A 22,551-nucleotide genomic window follows, 5' to 3' on the forward strand; every position below is an offset into this window, starting at 1 on the left:
GTAGAGTCACGGTTTCGCGTGGGGAACAATTTCGGAGTGAAATTGAGTGTGGCCAAATTCCGCTGCACAGGGTCTGGTCGAGTCTGCGTACGTAAAAAGGGTGGTGAACTTAGCGGGAATGGAGACTACGACTTGAGCTCGGATGCGTCATAATACGCGATACACTCGCGCGATTAGAACAGCTTTCTGGAATGATTAATTTGGTCGCGGTTAGTGCGTCGAGGCACGTCCTTTTTGATTTAGTTTAGGCATTATTGTGCATCAGCAAAGTGGCGACTAGCGCCCGTAGAAATAAGATACCAGCTAGCTTTAATCAGAATTGCGATTAGCGCGTCGAGTATGATCTAGATTACGTTTTTCTTTCTTTCTGTGTTTAGCGGTTTATAATTAAGTGACGAGTAGCGTCGTAGCTGAGGCCGATCGCGAGCAGCGCATCGAGTCCGATTGTGTTTTTGGTTTTTGCGAGTCGAGGTTATTATTAAGACGGCGACTAGCGCACGTAGGCCGTAGAGGTCTCCTCGATTTATTCATACTTTTTTTTTATTTTTATTTCGTTGTTTCTTCCTTGCTTATTTCTTTTGAAAAAAAAATTTAAGCCATTGTATTTGAAATCGCGAAGGACGACCTGCGCAGTCGTATGATTGTTTTTATTTTTATTTTTATTTTTAATATTTTTTTTTTGTAATATCGCTGTCGAGAAATATATTATTGAAATTTTATAGTGAATTAGCCAAACCACGCGTTGGCTGACTTGTGTTACATCTCTCTCTACCCAAAATTTACCCCTCCCCTCTCCGCGGTACTGAGCTATCGAGTATATGGTCGCGGTATCTCGCATTACCGATTTCGAGGCGTGTTAATCACGCCAGGCGCCCAACAAAAACTTTGCGATATTGTTTTAGATCCAGGGTACATCGTGGACGCCAAATTATTGTGCACGCGGTAAGTTCCCGGTTATTTGCTCCGAGTAACCGAGGTGCAGAAAAATCCACGTCACAACACATATATATGTATATGGTGCTTCGCCAATCCTCTTACGATACTGTGAATGTTGATTTGAATTCCGTAATGATTATCGCATTTAATTAGTATGTTAACAAAAGTTTTTTTCGATTTGTTTCAACTTTTCTGTATTCCCTATCATCGTATCCATAAAAATTCTGGAAAAATTTTAGAATCATATCGAAAAAATATGAACGGACAGAAAAAGGGGCCATCAGACTCCCCACCCCATTCACCACCACGATCGCCGACATATAAGCGGGTGTGTAGAGGGGCGGCTTATTATGAGGAGGATGATGAGGATGAATTGACTGATAGTGATGCTGATAGGCTAATTATCGACCCCGAGCGATGTATTGACGATGGTGTCGGTGATGATCATCGTGAGGTTGAACATAATTTGGCTCGCGAGCATCATCTCGAATCATCATCATCATCATCGAGTGATGTGGAGGATGAGGAGGAGGAGGAGGAGGAGGAGGAGGAGGAGGAGGAGGAGGAGGAGGAGGAGGAGGAGGAGGAGGAGGAGGAGGAGGAAGCAGAGGTGGAGGGTGTTTGGAATGGTGGTGATGATAATGACGCACGCTTTCAATTCGGTTTACTTCTGAATCAGATTGATGAAATCCGTGAAATCCTGGGAGACATAGATAGGGCTAACGACGATGGTTATTTTTCGGACGAGGATTGGTGAGTAGCACTACATTAAAATAAAAATTCTAGTATCTTCCACACCTTCTCCGTATCACTCATTTTGAATAGGTGGAAACTTTTCTGAATTGGAGATTTATCATGCATATAAATGATGAGTGCAGCAGCATCAACTTTTCTATTTCGGCTTGCTCTTTTTACAGATTTTTCATCGCAAATCAATTTTGGAACGAAAAAAAATGTCATCTCATTCGTGTGATGATAACGACGAGTGGTCGAGCATTGATTGGGGCGAGGATGAGGAGGCTGAGGAAGAGATAATTATAGGCTTTTCCGAAGCAACACGCGAGTTCTCGTTGGAGGAGCTTCGGGATCTCGTTGAGGATGCGCGAGCTGCTCGAGTGAGACCAAACAGCCAATATTATATAAATTACGGTGATACATGTATGCAAATAATTGTAGAAAAACGGGCGAATGAAACTATTGTAATAATTATAGATGTTGAAAATAGCGATGATGATGATAATGTTAGCGAACAGGATAGCGATAATGATTTTATGGATTATTTCGAGGAATAAACCACGCTAAATTCATAATTATTGATTATATATTTTTCACAAGTAAAAATTCATAACATTTACATTTTGTATGAGGAGAATGGGTAAAAGTTATAAAGATATATGTAAGTTTGTGGCCTGTTTACCCAAACTTATCTCTGAAAAACAACAAACACGCTGAACGGGTTACGGAAAGGATAACCAAGAGTGACCATCGCGGAATCATCGCCTCGGGAGAGAGGGGAGTGATTGACAGGCGCTCGAGACATCCACTAGTGTTATAGTGGATACTCAGTAAAATATATTGTAAATTATATTGTAAATTTATTCTTTTCATTGTCAACTAAGCCTATAATCCCGATCGTCAAAACCGACATTGTTGTTGATTTAGGTGACTATAAGTGTTATAATTATTTTTGTTATTATTTATGTAATTATTTGTAATTGGTGTTAATATACTGTTTTAGTATCGTTTCTACATCAACCCAAGTCGTTGAGACTCAGGAATTATTATTTCCGCAACCCTTTTAAGTTATAAGAGTCACGCTTATAACTTAAATATATATTTGTAATGTATCCTATTTCTAGATTATAATTTTATTGAATAGTAAATTTTTTTAATTCCATGTATAAGCTATGATATAATTGAGATTAATTCTATCGAATATTCTACATATAAACGCGAATATAATTGTATATATCGTAATAAATTCCATTGTTATTTTGGTGAATATTGTCCATATTATCTATACACGCGATTGCAAGCTAAACAGTCTTTAATTAGAGGATTCGGTCCATCCACGATATCGCCATCGGGTCCTGGTGTGTAATGTATGCTACATCTGCGGAACCTTGCGACCGCGTGGTCCATTTTCATATTCTCTGGTAGTTCATCCCACGCATCATTGATGGAGTTTGATGCGAACGTGCAGATAAATTCTTTTGGTAAAAAAGCTATATCCTCGGACATCATTCCCCTTAAACCGTCCAATTCTTTGTACAGACGGAAGGATTTCTCGAGGGAGCTGGTACACTCCTTCGAATACCAACTCCTTAGTCGCTGCACATTTTCAAAGGCACAATTGTATGCCGGGATGTATTCAGAGTTGTCATCATACCAAATTGAGTCTGGCGCTGCTGCTTGCTGGAGGTTATTTGCTGAAGAGTATCCATGGTTCGCGTCGTGCCACGATGCCGCTTCCATATACCTCAATTTTTCCAGTGCAGGGGGTATGATATGCAAATCTTCCATATTGATAACCCTCGTTGTACCATCGACGATCTCCGTCAACCATGCTTTCTTCTCCGCCCCTTTGACGTATACGTAACACGCATTTTCAACCAATTTTCTCACAATCTTCGTCACATCCTCGTGAAATTTGTCGCCTGCGTTCCATGATATTTCATGGTGATTGTGCGTTAACCATACATTGGTAGCTCTACATTCAAGTGGTAGGCTTGCCAAATCATAGGGCGGCTTGAAAATGATGTAATCCAGACCCGACCCGTTTACATTCACGACTGCGACTTCCTTGGGTACAAACTTCATGTTATGACCGATAAAACATTGCACGTCTAGGATCATCGCCATGTTGAGGAGTGGGAATGTTGCGCTCGATTATATACTGACGGACTGTATGTGGAAGACTGACTATTCCATCTCCAGCACACCCGCTTTTACCCCCTCGTGGATGAATTTTGTGGAAGTAGAGGGGGATCGCATGGTTCATTTAAGGCGCATAACTGCATGAAAATTCGAACTTGTTGAATTCTCCACCAAGGTATTTCATTTGCAGACGATTTTCTCCGGCCATGCTACACATTTCAGTCAGCTGACTGGAATCTTCTTGTAGAACTCTTGCGGTTCTCGGTGGTAAGAAGACGTTGTATTCTCCATCGATTGTCGCCAGAACACGTACCCCGAATTTTGTTTTGACCAGTCGTAACCCGATGACGTCATACACTCCCCCAATTTCGAGTTCCGACATCTTCTTGGTTGGCAGATTCTCCAGGCGGCTGACGTGGTTAACTTTTGCTAGATCCATCGCGTTTCGAGGTTATTTCACGAGCGAGAACAGTTCACAATAAGAATACGATGAGAACAGAGTGACGATCACGATAGACGTACGCTTTATATACCACTCACCCCCACTACAATTTTTCCATTGGACAAGTCTCGACACGCGTATTGTGCGAGGAATTTTTATGGGGACCACTCCCCCACTATCCCAGATTGGTTTAAGTGCATTGTCGGCACTATCTCAAAAAGCAATTTCCTGGAATTTTTTCAATAGATCCAGCAAGTTTTTACCCTATCTGATTTATGTGCAGCTTTCCGACGCCAAACAAGTCTCGACAGGAATTATTTTGTGAGTGTGTGTGTGTGTGTGTGTGTGTGCGCGTGTCAGGTCCTATGGAAATAGCCGCCGAAAATAGCCGGGGGGGGGGGGGGGCGCGGCGGGGAGAGCGTGCGCCGTGAGTCAGGGGGGGGGCTAGGGGGGACCAAGGGGGGAGCTAGGGGGGAGCTAGGGGGGTTGGTGGTCCGGAACTCTCATATATACACTACTTTCAAGCATTATTATTGACCAGAATTGTTTTCCAAACTTTATACCATTCAATTTGGTATCTTACTTTGACGTCTACTTTCACTCTCTTTGGCAATAAATTCAGATAAATAGTTCTTCAAGTCCTCCATTAGATTTTAGGGTTGAATTTTATGTGGCAAACTGAACCAATCCAAATTTAGAAATGTTAAATAACTTCAATTGAAAATGTATTTAAACTTCATCTCAGTTGACGGTGTCATCTGGCTAGCTAGTTGCAGTTATCACCCATGCTTCGGTCTCGTGGAACCCGAGTAAAGTGTAAAGTATGTATTCAATTACTAGTGCACGTTGCTTTGCAAATAATCACTTGGTCTGCTATAGGATTCACTTACTCGCTCACTTTTTAATTGCAATGCAATTTATCGATAGCTTGAAATCAAATCCAATTTTACACTCTTTACGGGGTCCTATGCTAAGACTGAAAGCTTGTGAATCTCCATTTATCGCAATTATGTCTCTATTTCATGTTAGCATTGTCTGGAACAAACAAAAAACCTCATCCTGAGATTGGAAATGGAACCTGAAACGCAGAAGTCATTCAGTGGCACGAATTGAAAACCAAGAATTTTATAATGGTTTCTGCAACACAGGGACTCTTTCCAAATATCCTTGTTACAAGGTGATGTTCGGAGGACTATGAACTACATTTTTTATCGGATTATATTATTTGGAAAACGATCTTCATGAACTTCTGTTTCGGCAAGGTATCGAATTAGTTGAATGTGTGTCTCGCGACACTCAAAATTGTCCTCACGCATGGACGCACACTCGCGTGCAGTGTTTACTTGCCGTCTCTGCGTCAAACCTCGCCGCTTGCCCGTGTCGCGACTCAAAACCTATCAGCCGTATCTCATGTATGGTCTACTGTCTCAAAATCATGTATGTGTGTAATCTATGTGTTCTCTCGCTCTGTAGACCATTACTCTGTGTAACGTATTCGTGCGATACGGTCTGTATCGCCGCATCAAGATCAATAGAAACCTCGGTTATTGTTAATCAGTATCCCTCTCCATCTCAAAATCATTTCGTTTCGTTTACACTCGTCCTCAATCACTAGTTCGCGGATCCTACGTCAATGATCTATATCTTCTCGCCATCTCTCTGAACGACATCGTTGAAAATCAGATATTCGTTTCTTTTGATGGAACAAGGGATACAATCTTGAATCTGATAAGTCAATATCCTCGTAATGATGTTCTGACATTACTATAAAACATGATTGTCCTTGAAGCTATCAGTGACCTTGAGGCGCCTTTTGAGAAAGTTGATTTTCAACTTGTGTCACAGGATATGATCTACGTTCCTGATATCTTCGTTTTGGATTAGATTTTCTACGTTTCGAACCGCACTGACACAAAATACAGAAATCATTTTGATAAATATAATATTACATGAATTTTCAATTTGAGTAATAGGTTTCCTTTATTCATTTAGTCGGACATTATTGAAAATTTGCGGAATGAGCTCTGATAATCATTGGAAAATCTTTAATAGTAGTAGCAATAATTTATTGTTTGGAAAAAATACATTGACTATCGACTATTTGTAAAAGTTGTTGAACTATTTTCGAGAAAAAAAGATTCACAGTTCTTTTACAGATAGTGAGATATTTGAATTTCTTGAACTCTCGGTTCAATGTCTCATTTTCGAAAATGACAAAATTCAATATTACCGACCGTAATAAAAAGAGAGTGAGAAAGTTGCTTAGTTGCTTGAAAGTGGCGATGATCTTCGTACGTGTGATAAATTGAATAGGCAGATAACAGTGAATATTAGACATGTAATTATTTTGGCCGTATCACCTGTTGAAAGAAAAAAATTTCATTGTTATTTCTAATGTAAAAGATTATAAAAGCGATCAAATAAAGTGTTCCCACCTACCTACTGCATTGCTTCTAAGCACCCAACAATCAAACAGATTCCTCATTTCCGTCGAATGAAACCAATTTTCAAAGAGCATTAGTATCAAGTTTCGACCGTTGTTTGAAGAATCAACTTTCCGAGTCACTACCTCGAATGTTCGAGATTATAACCTCAAAAATTTGTATGAACTACGTCGCCGCCAGAAACGGAATTTGACAGTTGAAACTCGGAGTGGCATGCGCTTTGACTGTATAGTTTCTAGAGATTGTCCCGGTATACTGATTGCCGTCCATTTAACCCAAAGTGACTGATCAAAATATTGATCAACATATTTTTGATAGTTTATCATTACACTATAATAATGAATAGGTTTGTTCCATTATTATAGTACAACATTCAGATAATTCAATTTGAATTTAAAGTCAGAATTAGTTTCAATAAAAGAGAGCGAAGATTATTGATTATTATAATTATGAATGTTCTCTAGTGATGTGGCGTAATTTTCGAGCTGATTTCGATAATTTTTTTTTTACAAAATTACAATTTTTTCGACCATATACCACTGGCGCATTGAGCCGATCATTAATAATTTCTTACATTTCATCGTAAATTATTATATTGTTATTCTTTTATAACCCAGTGGACACTGTTAATAGAATGTTAGCTATGGTAAATTATAAGAGAAACGTGAAAAAATCGTCCTTGGGTATTTTGGTATTTTAGTATAACTAATTCTGAAAATAAACTTGACAATCAAGCCCGATCATTAGACGTAAATGAAAATGTTTGTGATAACTACTTGAGGATTTTCAGCGCGTACCTGTCTGTAGGTTAGAATGACAAAAAATGTTCTTCTTTTACTACTTCATAGATTATTTTTAAAACGTAGTTAACAGTTCTTCGAATCTTATGCGAAAGAATAATGTTTATTCATGATGCTATAACTTAGTTACCAAGTACAAATATTGGATTACTTAAACCTGATCGAAAAATTTTGAAAATTTTTAGTAATAAATACCAAATGTTCCTGAGTTATGTGCAAGATTGATGAGAAAGTTAATTAAAAAGATAATCAGAAGAATGTGAAATGGTAATTTGAAAATATAATATTGTTGTAATGGAAGCGTTTGTTAAGGTATAATAAATTTTTGTATGTATTATTTACTTATTCTGTAACTTATTCAAGTCGTTTCGGAAGTTTTAACAAACTCAATTTTAAGTAACCTTTCTGGAAATTTTCAGGAAGATCACATGATTTTGAACATTGGTGTAGAATCCTTGCTACATTATTTTAAAAACATTTTTTGAGATGTTTCATTTCAAATTTTATAAGAAAAAATTATAAATATTTTTAAAACATTTCAAGAAATCTTTTGCAAGTTCTTGACGTAGACTTTTTCAACTTGCATCGATCTTTTTTTTAAATATATCTGAAACGTTTCATAAAATATTCAATAAAAATATTTCTGAAATATTTCAAACAGACTAAACTACATCTCAAAAAGTCACTCTATAATTCTTGCGACAATATTTTCAAAACGATTCTTGAAAGTATCCCCACTGCAAGGTAGAGGGCACCCGAGTTATTCGGGTGTCGAGGTGAGGAGTCCAGCTTGTGAGCTCGTACCGCCGACACGAAAATAAACAGTGGGCTCCTCCAAAGTGTTCCGTGTATTCAGTGCTACCTCGCCAGTTCCCTTAATTAATGGGCTCTGAGCAGTGGCGACGAGAATGGGATTCAAACAAATTAAACATTTCAATAAATTAAAGGAATGGTGGAGGGAGTTACAAGATGCGGAGACGATATAAACGCTGATAAAGAGCTCGCGAAGTGGGAAGAGATTGGAAAGGACAAAAAATTCAAATCGGGGCAAGCCGCCTGGATTCAAACGTACTCCAAAGACGAACTATTGGTGATTTTTTCACGATTCGAGGTCGAGTTGCCAACGGGAGCGAAATTAGACTCTGTGCGGAAACTCTTAGTGGAAGCAATGCGTAGTCGCGGCAGGAGAGGACCGGTAAAACGAGGACGGACGAGGCGGTGCGAGAAGAACCGAGGATGGCTCAATTCAACGCCAAGACTATAGAACCATTCAAAAAGGGGGCAAAATGGAAAACATTCGAGGACCAATTGGAGGCTTTCATCATCTTAAACGATGTTACCGAAGTCGAAAAGTCAGTATTGCAGATAACACGATTTACTGCGGAGGTCTACGGAGAACTCAAGGCAGCGGTAACCCCTGCGAAACCTTTAACGATGCCCTACGAGACCCTGAAGACAAAATTGAAAGAGTTGTACGCACCCAAAGAAAACATACATCTCGCAAGGCTTACGTTTCGCGGAAGAAGGCAGAAGGAGGATGAGTCTATCGATGAATTTGTAAAAGCACTTCAAATGTTAGTACAAAAATGTAATTTCTCAGCGGTAGAGTTAAAGAATCAATTAAAAGATCGAATGATATCTGGAATGAGGTTGAGAACCGTGCGTTATAAATTATTACAATCGCCAGATTTGGAGTGGGAACAGTCGGTCCAGTTAGCAAAAACCGTCAAACTGGCCGACGCGAAAGCGGAGTCATTGTTATCACCGCAAACTTCAAAACAAGAGGCGACCGAGGCTCCAAGTGTGAACGCTATATGGCATGTCAACAAGAGGCGACAACAGAGAGGCTACAACACACCGTGGCATCGTGGACGTGGAGCAAGCGGCTTCGGCCAAGGACGAGGAACGATGAGAGGAAGAGGAAATCTCCAACAGCGGGCACCGAGCAGCAACGCGCGAGCAGCGTCGAACCCAGCAAGCGAAGAGTGTTACTGTCGTGGGGGAAAGAGACACCGAAGTTACCAGTGTAGCCTACCAAATAAATATTGTAGCGAGTGTGGTAAACAAGGTTATATTTACAAGACGTGTGAAAGAAACAGATATCGACTACCTGCGGCAAACCGAAACTTTATAGACAGCGAACAGATGACTGCGGACGAAACGTCAAACAGAGAACAGCGTTTCACGAGCGATCATGGTCCCGAGGTCGAGGATGGTATGGGTATATACATGTATATGATGAAAGAGAAAGCAGCAACGAACGAAATAGGACCGCACCGCATATAGAAACGATTGAAGTAAATAAAGAATTGTTGAAAATGGAAGTTGATTCGAGTGCGCCGATCCTCGCGATCTCAGTCGGAATATACAAAAAAAAAATTTTTAGCGTTAGGTTGAACACCGCCAAAAGAGAACTTCGCGAAGATGACAAAAAACCGATTGCGGCGGTTGGATATATCGATGTAACAATTGAGCGAAAGAGCGTGAAATCGAATCAAATATTGTATGTCGTGCGAATCGAAGGTCCGCCGATTATTGGCCGAAACTGGGTGTCAGATTCGAAAATGTGGCCGCTGACGTTTCACCACGTAACCGAAGATCGCGAAAAGGGGGGCAAGATCCAAACAAAGTAGCCGCGATGATCGCAGTTAAACGAGATTTTCTGAGGGTATTTGTATCGCGAACGCCGCACGTATGTATACCAATGTCAATAATTATTAATACCGCTTTTAGAAGAGACGAGAAAGTGTAGCTCTCATTTCATATAATATATTCATTCTACAAAACGTTTCATGGCACGACCAAAGCGCAATGGCGTAATTGACCGTCAGCAACGTCAGCATCTCCGCACCCGCCAGATCACGGGTGTAATCAACACTGAGATGAGGCGAGCGGGGGATCACGCGCTTCAGGAATGAACGTCGCGAGGCAAGCCTTTGTTTCAAAATTGTAAATTCAGCAAAAACCTCGCTCGCTGCTCGACGCTCCAAGGGGTGCGGGACGAGCGAGCGAAGTCAGTCCCGTTAGAGACAGGATCAAACCAACGTCAACGGAAACAGGCTCCTTCAAAGCTGTCGAGTATAGAGTTATAAGTCTTGGGTCTCCGATGATTAGTGAGAGCATTCCTTTGAGGTATTACTACGGTAAACTTGATCCCGCGTAAGCGAGCTGAAATTTCTTCTACTCCTAATTCGAGTAGTGGTTAATATCTCTACAAATTTTCAACACGATTGTCTCATCGATTAACGAGAAAATCACGGTTAAAGTCAGTACTGGTAACACGTCTTCCCCATTCCAGGCCAATAAAACGCACACGATTTTTCTTGTCACAACTAACTGAGCCGCGCTAATCTCATGAAAATCTAACATTTGACAGAGCAAAAAATTAGAATTTTTTTTGTCTTGGATTCAAACTTTTTCACTCATAGGACTTTTTGATAAACGCACACAAAGTTCAACATTTATCACGAAATTTCTGGCACGACGGTCGAGAGGGGAGCGTCGCGGCAACGTTGCAGTGAGACTGTGTCGGGTGTATATACGTGTACACTTTCGTATCCACTCTGCGACTGCGCGCGGTGTGAATACATGTACACTACTACATCTATTCTGAGACTTTGCCCACTGCTATTCCCAATGTATTCATATGTACCCTACTTTATATATTCACCAATTCGATTCGGTGACAATATACATAAAAACGGACAATTTTTCACCAAGAGAAATAATTAATCACATGCTCTTATTCTCAGTCATTTTTATTTGACATCATGTTTTGTTACACAGATTTATATTCAACGTGGAGTAGGAAAGTAAATTATGCAGTAAATAACAAAATCCAAAACTGAAGAAAATCTTTATAACGGCATAGATCTTTCGTCATACAAATGTAACAAACTATCACAAGCATATTACAGCTTATCATTCGTACGCGTAAATCAATTTACGCTAACTAACGTTCTTTGCAAGAAAATCAGTAAGAGCCAGTAATATTCTTTTACTATCGGGGACTAGAGGCTTCTCATTGATTATTCGTTCTGATAATAAATTAACGACTCCATTTTTTTCACTAGTTTTTTGAACTTCTTTCAGTCTGTCGTACGTAATGCCAGCGCTGGCCATTTTTTTGAGCATTCCTGCCGATATATCATTTTTTAACGGCTCCAAATAAGGCAATGCCTTCGCGACTTTTATGTTATGTATGCAATTATTTGTTCTTTCAATAAATCGTTTACATGTTGTGAAGAAACTGGCAATGTCAATAGCAACAACGCTGTGTCGTTCCAGTATTTCTACGTCATATAATGCATCGTGAAAACGTGTGTTGGTCTTTAAATTTAGAATATCTTCAGCTAATTTCTCTAGCTTGAACATTCCTGGTCCCTTTCGCTCGAGATAAATTTTTTTCAATAATGGCAACGTATCTGAAAAGCCAACGAAAACTAATTGGAAGTCTTCAGTCATCGAATGACCGTTGGCAGCAAGGACTAAACGTGTTGCATAAAATGTGGCATTGCGAGCAACAAGTAGAAAAGGTTTTCTAAACAGTTTTCAGAATTCATAAAACGCAACCAGCGCATCTTTAATGGGAATTGAATCAACTCTTCGACCATGTAAATGCAATTCTCCTGCCACATTGTTCAACCCAGTAATTGCAGATGCTCTCGCGTCTACTACTTGCGTTGGATTTACATATGAGCAAAATCTGAAACTCTGAGATTTAGCTGCAATTTGCAGTATGTCTGAAGAGTGAGACAATCCAGAAGTTTCGCGGTCAAAATATATTACTTCGTAGTTGTCGGGAATTAATTTTAAAAGTTTGTTTCCGGACGGATCAGAGTAATTTGTACAAGCGATGTCTGTGTCACACTCTAAACCGCAACCTGACTGATATTGCACTCCTGCTGTTTCACGTTTTTTTCGTGAATTTTACCTCTCTACGCGCAATTACTTCCGTCTAGCTTTTGCAGCGGGCAATTTCTCTTAGGTCGATCTAGCTTTTCGTATGGCATCGCTTCTTTTCGCCAATTCTGATGTGGAGACACCCGGTGTCATTTGTGCGTTTTTTCTCACATCACACACATATTTTTCACCTTTATTCAGAGAACAAACGCAAGCTGCATAGCAATAATCGCACGATTCGCTCAAAGAAAAACAGTCGCACTCACGTGCTTTTCGAGCCATCATTGAGTTCACACTCTCGTTAGTTTGGCTAAACGCGCGTGCTGCAAATTTCGAAGCATTATCTGCATATTTCTTCAGCAGTTTCATCAATTGCTCATATAATTGTTCATTTTTCAATTGCACTCGATGTTAGCCATTTTTTTCGGAACTACGTGCGCACCATATTCCACAATTTTCGTGGTCATAAAAAAAATGAACGGGCAATTTACGCAATGCAGCTGCAAGATCGGCGGTGTTTCCTTTGTTCTGCGCGCAACAATACGCAAAACAAGTTTTTATATGCTTAATGACATTTTTTCCTCCGAGTTCAGAGAAACGAGAACGCAGTGCATGTAACTCGTTAGAGAAATTTGTCTTTAGATGATTGGAATCGGCCAGCTTGAAAATGTGTTGAGATCTCTCTCGGCGTATTGCTGCTATCGTTGAACAGTCTTCATCCCCGATGACAACTCGAATGTCGAGCCCTGCCTCCTTGAGAATACTGCTGCAATTGACTAATTGAGCTCCAACAGACTCTTCCATGGCCTTGGCGCTGCCATCATAATTTTGCCGACAGTCATGATCTACTTATGGATATCCTAGATCGCATTTTTTTCATTTACGATTGCGCGTTGCGAAATCTAATATTTTATTGCTGAGAAGCCCGATTATTGCGCCGTACCCGTTCAGACTATCGTAGCTGCGTCCGATGCCACGCTTACTCCATCCTATGTCATACGATACAATTATATTTATGACATGACTCAGGGCGTTATCAAAATCTAGTCTATCGGTATCGTCGGTCCTAGGCCGCATGAAGTCTGCGAGGGGGTAAATTTCGTCCGATATTTTCTAAGGCCTAAAAATTTTGAATAACAAAAAAAACCAATCACAATACATTTTCCACCTTTCGAGTTTTTTTATTCGGTTTGTGTTATATTTGTTTATTTTTGTATTGGTCTTGTACATCTCATACTATATTAGAGATTGAGGGGTTCGAGGTTTCGTGTCATCGCTGTATATTTTTTTATTCGTATAATTATTCAATATTATTTTTATTTGTCTATTATAACGTTTGGTGTGTAAATAAAATTTTTTTTATACGGATCTCTGTTTCAAATCACTGAACTAATGTATTCATTCTTGAATACGATATTGTTGGAATTGTGACACTGAAGCTTGAAAAGTTGAGGTCCAACGGAAGATACATTTTTTTTTGAATCGTTCGTTCAATTTCAAAAACCATGAAAATTCTCCTACCGATTTGTCTTTGGATCTTGAAAACAAATCGTTTTATTGTCCTGGCCAAATATTGAATGAGAATCTCGAGCTCGGCTCAAGAAAAAACAGAATTCCGTTGCGCTCCAACGGTGCAAGCTTCACCATGGTTTGGAATTAACCATTGAAATCTAACGGTATATTTGTATGTACAATTCATGCTGCGAGGTGCTTACAACCACTTATTAATTTAATGCCAACGTTGTTGACTTACATGCAATTGAGTAAGAAAAATTATCAATAGATTCTTGACATGGATAGTACGAATTCCGGTACGATAAAACGGAAATTTTATCCGGAACTATTATTTTATGATAATACTGCAGTATCTTTGTTTGTTGTGCAATAATTCCACCAATATCCTTTTCATGAAAACAATCTTAGTTATGCCATTCAAGAGAATGAAATATTCTGTCACAATGACAGAAAGCTTACAATTTATCACGCAGCGTATCGATATGCTCTACGACTAAGTTTTGTTCCTCCGCTGCTGCACCTTGGCAACTGTCCTTGGCAGCTTCTTCGATGAGTGGACCGATTTCACGTTCATAGCGCTTGTATGTTTCCTGACTCAAGACCGGCATATCTATGCACATTGCAATTTTCCTCAGTGCATTGCATCCTGCTCCGGAGTGAAAGGCACCTATGAATTCGCAGTTTTAGGTTAGGTTTTGAGATGAGATTCTCATTTCCAATGACAAAATTGAAGATATTCACTTCATGTATGCATAATCGATTAGTTATGAGGAGAAAATATCGAAGAGCACATAATAGTTGCATAATAACATACCAAGTACAGCTGCAGTGTTGGCGTCATAATAAAGATGACCGTCGTTGAAGTGTGACTTGCTTGAGTGGCACTTCGTTAGCGTGGAGCAAGTATCACATTTCATAGTCAAAATGTAGTGGAAGCCCGTTGTTTTTTCTTCCACGATATGATTGAATGCCAATTGTTTTTCACAATTGCTGCATATTATGTTTTTGTTGACTTCATTAGGATCGATCAATCGCATGTCACGGAGGATGGTCGTTGGCTTCTCGATACGTGCCACATCTGGCTTTTCTTTATTCCGCTCAATGAGCTTCAATCTACCAGCAACCTCTGACTTTTTTTTCCGTTTCCCTTTATACCGTACCAAATTTACAGTATTCACTTTCAACATAACCAAACTTTTATTTCATAGAAAAATCACAGTACGCACAACGGTCTCTGGTATACACACGGTACTAGCGAGTCCGTGGCGGCCGACGCTGCGGTGTTGCCACAAGCGGTCCCCGCGCGTTGTTCATTGTGTGCGCCTATTGATGTGGTCATGGGCGAGTGTAAGTGAACTGTACTGGACCAAGAGTTGACGCTAGATTCGGGAAATCGCGTATGCAGAACATTACTTTTCTCGTCCTTGAATAGCAGATCAGTCGTTCATGATAAACATATATGCATCAATACATAAGATTGAATCAATTGAGACCCTACGACTGATTCAATTTTTGCATTGCAATTATTGAAAAATACAGCAAGTGGATTAACTTTAGGAGCCGTTCGGTCTGTACTTATGCCTGAATGATCCGTTCGCAGGTTCACATACGGAAACCTTGTTACGACTGTTACCTCCTCTAAATGATATAGTTTGGACATCTTCCCGGCAACATTGGCAATGCCGAGACATTGCCGCGTACCGGTTCGAAGACCTCCTCAAATCATATGATCGGTAGTAGCGACAGAAAGTGTGTACAAAGGGCAGGGACCTAATGAACGTGAGTTACTGACTCGCGATTACTGGGAATTCCTTGTTACTGGGAAATCATTGCAAGCCCGAATCCCTAGCACGAAGAAGGTTCACCGGGTTACCCAGGCCTTTCAGCCAGGGAAGACATGCTGATTCCTTCAGTGTAGTGCGCGTGCGTCCCAGAACATCTGGGGGCATCACAGATCTGTTATTGCGCAATCTCGTGCGGTGAAAGCCGCCTTTCCCTTCAAGAAGATTCATTTGTACGCACGTAGTGAAAACCGCTCAATCGAGGCCGGGGGCCTTGGATATACCGGAAATCACGCCTGTTCAGCAGGCTAGAGTCTCGTCAGTTGTCAAAATCATCCAGACAAATCAATCCACCAGCTAAAAACGGCCATGCACCACCGCCCACCGAATCAAAAGAGAGCTCTCAATCTGTCCATATTTCCGGTGTCCGGACCTGGTGATGTTCCCCATGTTGAGTCAAATTAAGCCGCAGGCTTCGCTCCTGGTGGTGCCCTGTCGTCAATTTCTCTAGGTTTCTGCTTTGCAACCATACTTTCCCCAGAATCCCAAAGGCTTTGGTTTCCCTAAAACTGCTCGCCGAGTGATCGAAAAAACTTCGGCGAATCGTCAGCTGGAATCGTCTATGGTTAGGACTAGGAAGGTATCTGATCGCCTTTGGAAATCTAACTCTTTTTCTTGACTAAAAAAAAACATTTTAGGCAAATGCTTTGGCTTCTGTCCGTCATGTGACGATCTATGAATTTCGACCCGACGTCGCAATATGAATGCCGCTATCTGTCCCTATCAATCAAAACCTCGGGGTTCCGAAAACCAACAAAGTAGCAACAAGGTCCTATTCCATTATTCCATGCATACAGTATTCAGGCGAAAATAGCCTGCTTTGAGCACTCTGATTTGTTCAAGGTAAACGTACCGGCCCACCTCGATACTCAGTAAAGAGTATCGTGATGGGATATTAGTTGAGCCGCCACGAAGGGCTAAGCCCAGTGGTCGTATGTCCCACAATCATGCCAGTTCGATAACGCGAGTGGTAAACCGACAGCGTGGAACACAGATTCACCTTCGAGCTTTTCAACCGCAACAGCTTCAGTATACGCTATCGGAGGTAAAATCACCGCGGCTGCTGGCACCAGACTTGCCCTCCGGTGGATCCTGGTGGAAGGATTCGAAGTGTACTCATTCCGGTTGTGGTGCCTCGGATGAGCACGTATCGTTATTTTTCGTGACCTCCTCGCGGATTCGGGATCGAAAGATTTGCGCGCCTGCTTCCTTCCTTGGATGTGGTAGCCGTTTCTCAGGCTCCCTCTCCGGAATCGAACCCTGATTCCCCGTAACCCGTTACAACCATGGTAGGCGCAGAGCCTACCATCGACAGTTGATAAGGCAGACATTCGGAAGAAGCGTCGCCTGTACGAGACCGTGCGATCAGCCCAAAGTTATTTAGAGTCATCAAGGTAAACGGCGGACGGGACGTACCCGCCGCCGATTGATTTCAATCTAATGAAAGCATTCCTTACATCTGTGGTCGGAACTCTGTTTGCGTGTGTGAGCTCTAGAATCGCCACAGTTATCCAAGTAAATGTATGTACGATCCAAGAAATCATAACTGATTGAATAAGACATTCGCGGTTTCACGTCAATTTGGCACTGAGACATGCTTGGCTTAATCTTTGAGACAAGCACATGACTACTGGCAGGATCAACCAGGGAGCTTCGATACAAAATTTCGGCTCGGACGTGCGCCGCCTATCGCCAGCCGGGTCTCCCAGCCCGATCAGCGGTGCGTATACTGTGTGTTTCGGGACTGCGCGCAGGCAGCCTCGTTTCCGTGTGCCGCCACGTTCACACTCGGCTTAAAAGCGTTTGAACAATCTCGAGTACATGTCAGCTAGATTGAAAACGTCTGGGAAACACGAATATATCTTTGGTCTCCGATTATATACTCAGAAAGAAGCAGGTTGGTGCGTGCGTTGAAACGTTCCGCTATCGTGATTCATGGGAGCCAGACTTCTTGCTACCGCGTCAAGGGCCATTCGGTCTGAGACGAGGACTCGCGGTGATGCAGTGACGATGATAAAGTAAAACGAGTCCAGTAGTTTCTTTGGTATGAGCCACGAAACGATCCGCAAACGCCTGCTCATGGTCTACACCGATGTACGGATCGTGCGCGCGCAAATACCGGTACGGTGCAGCCGGCGGACGACGGGAGGTCAGCTCGACCAACTTGCTCCTCTTACTAGCAGGAGCCTGGACGTCGGCGCCGATACGGTAGTAGCACCGTCGGCTCACGGGGCGAAACCTCTGCCGGCCATTAGAAAAATTTGAAACTCCAGAAACTCGATCGAAATTTACCGAGACGCATTTGACGAAGTTCCGACAGGCTTCCGGCCCAGATCGACTTTGGGACGTCGCGCATCGCCTTTCTGTCGACTCGGACCGTAATTTTTACAAGTCCCGTCGGCCCGGATCGACTCCGGTACGCCGCGCGTCGCCTTTCGCTCGACTCGGACTGATATTTTCACAAGTCCCGTCCCTCCGGATCGACCCCGGGACGCCGCGCGTCGCCTTTCTGTCGACTCGGACCGAAATTTTTACAAGTCCCGTCGACCCGGATCGACCCCGGGACGCCGCGCGTCGCCTTTCTGTCGACTCGGACCGAAACTTCATCGAGTCCCGTCGGCACGGATCGACTTCGGAACGCCGCGCATCGCCTTTCCGTCGACTCGGACCGAAACTTTATGGAGGCCCGTCGGCCCGTATCGACTCCAAGACGCCGCGCATGGCCTTTCTGTCGACTCGGACCGTAATTTTTACAAGTCCCGTCGACCCGGATCGACTCCGGTACGCCGCGCGTCGCCTTTCGCTCGACTCGGACTGAAATTTTCACAAGTCCCGTCCCTCCGGATCGACCCCGGGACGCCGCGCGTCGCCTTTCTGTTGACTCGGACCGAAATTTTTACAAGTACCGTCGGCCCGGATCGACTCCGGGAGGCCGCGCGTTGCCTTTTGCTCGACTCGTACCGCAGCTTCAACGAGTCCCGTCGGACCGTATCGACTCCGGCACGCCGCGCATCGCCTTTCGCTTGTCTCGGACCGAAATTTTCACGGGTCCCGTCGGCCCGGATCGACTCCGGGAGGCCGCGCATCGCCCTTCGCTCGACTCGGAACGAAACTTCATCAAGTCCCGTCGGCCCGTATCGACTCCAAGACGCCGCGCATCGCCTTTCGGTCGACTCGGACCAAAATTTTTACAAGTCCCGTCTGTCAGGATCGACCACGGGACGCCACGCGTCGCCTTTCGCTTGACTCGTACCGCAGCTTCGACGAGTCATGTCGGCCCGTGTCGACTCCGGGACGATGCACATCGCATTTCGCTCGTCTCGGACGGAAATCTTTACAAGTCCCGTCGGCCCGGATCGACTCCGGGTCGCCGCGCATCGCCTTTCTGTCGACTCGGACCGAAACTTCATCGAGTCCCGTCGGCACGGATCGACTTCGGGACGCCGCGCATCGCCATTCTGTCGACTCGGACCAAAACTTTATCGAGTCCCATCGGCCCGTATCGACTCCGGGACGCCGCGAATTGCCTTTCTGTCGACTTGGACCGAAATTTTTACAAGTTTCGCTGGCCCGGATCGACTCTGGGAGGCCGCGCATCGCCCTTCGCTCGACTCGGAACGAAACTTCATCGAGTCCCGTCGACCCGTATCGACTCCAAGACGCCGCGCATCGCTCTTCTGTCGACACGGACCGTAATTTTTACAAGTCCCGTCGGCCCGGATCGACTCCGGGACGCCGCGCATCGCCTTTCTGTCGACATGGACCGAAATTTTCACAAGTTCCGCCGGCCCGGATCGACTCCGGGAGGCCGCGCGTCGCCTCTCGCTCGACTTGGACCGGAACTTTATCGAGTCCCGTGGGCCCGTATCGACTCCAAGACGCCGCGCATGGCCTTTCTGTCGACTCGGACCGTAATTTTCACAAGTCCCGTCGACCCGGATCGACTCCGGTACGCCGCGCGTCGCCTTTCGCTCGACTCGGACCGAAATTTTCACAAGTCCCGTCCCTCCGGATCGACCCCGGGACGCCGCGCGTCGCCTTTCTGTTGACTCGGACCGAAATTTTTACAAGTACCGTCGGCCCGGATCGACTCCGGGAGGCCGCGCGTTGCCTTTTGCTCGACTCGTACCGCAGCTTCAACGAGTCCCGTCGGACCGTATCGACTCCGGCACGCCGCGCATCGCCTTTCGCTTGTCTCGGACCGAAATTTTCACGGGTCCCGTCGGCCCGGATCGACTCCGGGAGGCCGCGCATCGCCCTTCGCTCGACTCGGAACGAAACTTCATCAAGTCCCGTCGGCCCGTATCGACTCCAAGACGCCGCGCATCGCCTTTCGGTCGACTCGGACCAAAATTTTTACAAGTCCCGTCTGTCAGGATCGACCACGGGACGCCACGCGTCGCCTTTCGCTTGACTCGTACCGCAGCTTCAACGAGTCATGTCGGCCCGTGTCGACTCCGGGACGATGCACATCGCATTTCGCTCGTCTCGGACGGAAATCTTTACAAGTCCCGTCGGCCCGGATCGACTCCGGGTCGCCGCGCATCGCCTTTCTGTCGACTCGGACCGAAACTTCATCGAGTCCCGTCGGCACGGATCGACTTCGGGACGCCGCGCATCGCCTTTCTGTCGACTCGGACCACAACTTTATCGAGTCCCATCGGCCCGTATCGACTCCGGGACGCCGCGAATTGCCTTTCTGTCGACTTGGACCGAAATTTTTACAAGTTTTGCTGGCCCGGATCGACTCTGGGAGGCCGCGCATCGCCCTTCGCTCGACTCGGAACGAAACTTCATCGAGTCCCGTCGACCCGTATCGACTCCAAGACGCCGCGCATCGCCCTTCTGTCGACACGGACCGTAATTTTTACAAGTCCCGTCGGCCCGGATCGACTCCGGGACGCCGCGCATCGCCTTTCTGTCGACATGGACCGAAATTTTCACAAGTTCCGCCGGCCCGGATCGACTCCGGGAGGCCGCGCGTCGCCTCTCGCTCGACTTGGACCGGAACTTTATCGAGTCCCGTGGGCCCGTATCGACTCCAAGACGCCGCGCATGGCCTTTCTGTCGACTCGGACCGTAATTTTCACAAGTCCCGTCGACCCGGATCGACTCCGGTACGCCGCGCGTCGCCTTTCGCTCGACTCGGACCGAAATTTCCACAAGTCCCGTCCCTCCGGATCGACCCCGGGACGCCGCGCGTCGCCTTTCTGTTGACTCGGACCGAAATTTTTACAAGTACCGTCGGCCCGGATCGACTCCGGGAGGCCGCGCGTTGCCTTTTGCTCGACTCGTACCGCAGCTTCAACGAGTCCCGTCGGACCGTATCGACTCCGGTACGCCGCGCGTCGCCTTTCGCTCGACTCGGACCGAAATTTCCACAAGTCCCGTCCCTCCGGATCGACCCCGGGACGCCGCGCGTCGCCTTTCTGTTGACTCGGACCGAAATTTTTACAAGTACCGTCGGCCCGGATCGACTCCGGGAGGCCGCGCATCGCCCTTCGCTCGACTCGGAACGAAACTTCATCAAGTCCCGTCGGCCCGTATCGACTCCAAGACGCCGCGCATCGCCTTTCGGTCGACTCGGACCAAAATTTTTACAAGTCCCGTCTGTCAGGATCGACCACGGGACGCCACGCGTCGCCTTTCGCTTGACTCGTACCGCAGCTTCAACGAGTCATGTCGGCCCGTGTCGACTCCGGGACGATGCGCATCGCCTTTCGCTCGTCTCGGACGGAAATCTTTACAAGTCCCGTCGGCCCGGATCGACTCCGGGTCGCCGCGCATCGCCTTTCTGTCGACTCGGACCGAAACTTCATCGAGTCCCGTCGGCACGGATCGACTTCGGGACGCCGCGCATCGCCTTTCTGTCGACTCGGACCAAAACTTTATCGAGTCCCGTCGGCCCGATCGACTCCGGGACGCCGCGAATTGCCTTTCTGTCGACTTGGACCGAAATTTTTACAAGTTTCGCTGGCCCGGATCGACTCTGGGAGGCCGCGCATCGCCCTTCGCTCGACTCGGAACGAAACTTCATCGAGTCCCGTCGACCCGTATCGACTCCAAGACGCCGCGCATCGCCCTTCTGTCGACACGGACCGTAATTTTTACAAGTCCCGTCGGCCCGGATCGACTCCGGGACGCCGCGCATCGCCTTTCTGTCGACATGGACCGAAATTTTCACAAGTTCCGCCGGCCCGGATCGACTCCGGGAGGCCGCGCGTCGCCTCTCGCTCGACTTGGACCGGAACTTTATCGAGTCCCGTGGGCCCGTATCGACTCCAAGACGCCGCGCATGGCCTTTCTGTCGACTCGGACCGTTATTTTCACAAGTCCCGTCGACCCGGATCGACTCCGGTACGCCGCGCGTCGCCTTTCGCTCGACTCGGACCGAAATTTTCACAAGTCCGGTCGGCCTGTATCGACTCCGGGACGCCGCGCGTCGCCTCTCGGTCGACTCGGACCGAAATTTTCACAAGTGTCCCGTCGCGCCGCACCGGGGGTCGGTCCGTCCGCCGTCGTCCCATCGGCCCCGGGACGCGGCGCATTGCCTTTCGGTCGACCCGGACGAAAATGTTCACAAGTCCCGCCGTGCCACGGTCGGTTCGCGGTCCAGCGCCGACTTTCGCGGGACGCGGCGCATTGCCTTTTCGTCGCCTGGGACGAAAAAAATTCCCAAGTCCCTTGGGAATCGAGGACGACGGCCGACGGTCGACGTATCATCGAAAGAATAATTACGGCCTATAACACCGTCGCCGAATCCCGCGACGTACCGAGGGGGTCCACCGGTCCCT

The sequence above is a fragment of the Neodiprion fabricii genome, chromosome 4 (genome assembly GCF_021155785.1).
Source record: "Neodiprion fabricii isolate iyNeoFabr1 chromosome 4, iyNeoFabr1.1, whole genome shotgun sequence".
In the NCBI taxonomy this organism is placed as follows: domain Eukaryota; kingdom Metazoa; phylum Arthropoda; class Insecta; order Hymenoptera; family Diprionidae; genus Neodiprion; species Neodiprion fabricii.